The 1082-nt window shown below is 26.8% G+C and overlaps 1 protein-coding gene across 4 annotated transcripts in view; it reads right to left on the bottom strand.

Annotated features, from left to right (window-relative positions):
• Positions 1-1082, bottom strand: part of LOC108966429 (receptor-type tyrosine-protein kinase FLT3) — a 46697-nt gene that overhangs the window by 44560 nt on the left and 1055 nt on the right. The window lies entirely within an intron of this gene.

Here is a 1082-nt window from a genome sequence, read left to right as displayed (position 1 = left end):
TATATTTATAAAAATAATTTTAGTATTTTTAAAGTTTTGACAAGCATAAAGCATGTAAGAAATTAATATGACAACTTTAAATTGAGGTATACACTCTTTATTTTTAGAAAGAGTTGCCACCTATTGAAAAAATGGGGGAAAAACAAAAATAAAACCTTCACGTAAGCTTTCATGACTTTACGATAAGTGCTTAATTTCGATATATTTGATAATATTTTTGCCTCATAAAGAAAAAAGTAAAACAGAAAAAAATCGGAAATGTTACATCTTATATGTTTGTCGTATAAGAAAACCAAAATATTAAATTTAAACATATTTAAGAGTAGAATTTAGTACACAAAACTTCATTGATGAAAAGTAAATTTAATATTGCCATCTTGAATAGATTTTTAACATCACAGAATCAGTAAAATGGTTAGTAATATTAAATAAACTTCAAAGTTCAAATCACAGCATCACATTTCTATATACTAAGTAAAAATATGTAGCAGTATTTTGAAGCGGGTTTGGGTACCCTAATTGGTCCCCTTTTGGGTCCGTTTACACATACGTACATATGTATGTATACGTGTTCATATATTTATCTGTATTTCAGCTTGTTGTAAATATCAATTTACCACTTTGAAGTATTTATTTAAGTAAACGAATCGATTACTTTTTGTTTTCTTTGCCATGTTTACTACAGCGCCTAGCGGCATTGCTATCTTATCTTTCTGCTTTTAAGTTAGCGTGAATGATTGCATTTCGATTTAGAAAAAATACCTAGCCGTTGGTAAGGAAACTGATATTAAAATATTTGCGCCTTTCTTAACACAGCACAGCACAGAACGAAGAAGAATAACCATAACTTTTTAACTATTCGAAAATAAAATTCCATAGATAAATATATGTACATATGTATATGTATATGTACTCTATACAGTTGTAGTAGGTGTAGCTGGCAGCAAATAGGTAGTTATATAAATATAGTAGTTTGCAAGTTATAAATACTCATTTTCAATTTGTTTAATATTTCATATATAGTATATGTATTTGTGATAAATTTTTGTGGTAAAAACTTTTTTATGAAAAAATAAATAAAA

Source organism: Bactrocera latifrons, unplaced genomic scaffold (genome assembly GCF_001853355.1).
Source record: "Bactrocera latifrons isolate USDA-ARS-PBARC rearing strain unplaced genomic scaffold, ASM185335v1 scaffold_16, whole genome shotgun sequence".
In the NCBI taxonomy this organism is placed as follows: domain Eukaryota; kingdom Metazoa; phylum Arthropoda; class Insecta; order Diptera; family Tephritidae; genus Bactrocera; species Bactrocera latifrons.
Note: the sequence above shows the minus strand (reverse complement) of the source record. Positions and strands in the feature narration are given on the sequence as shown.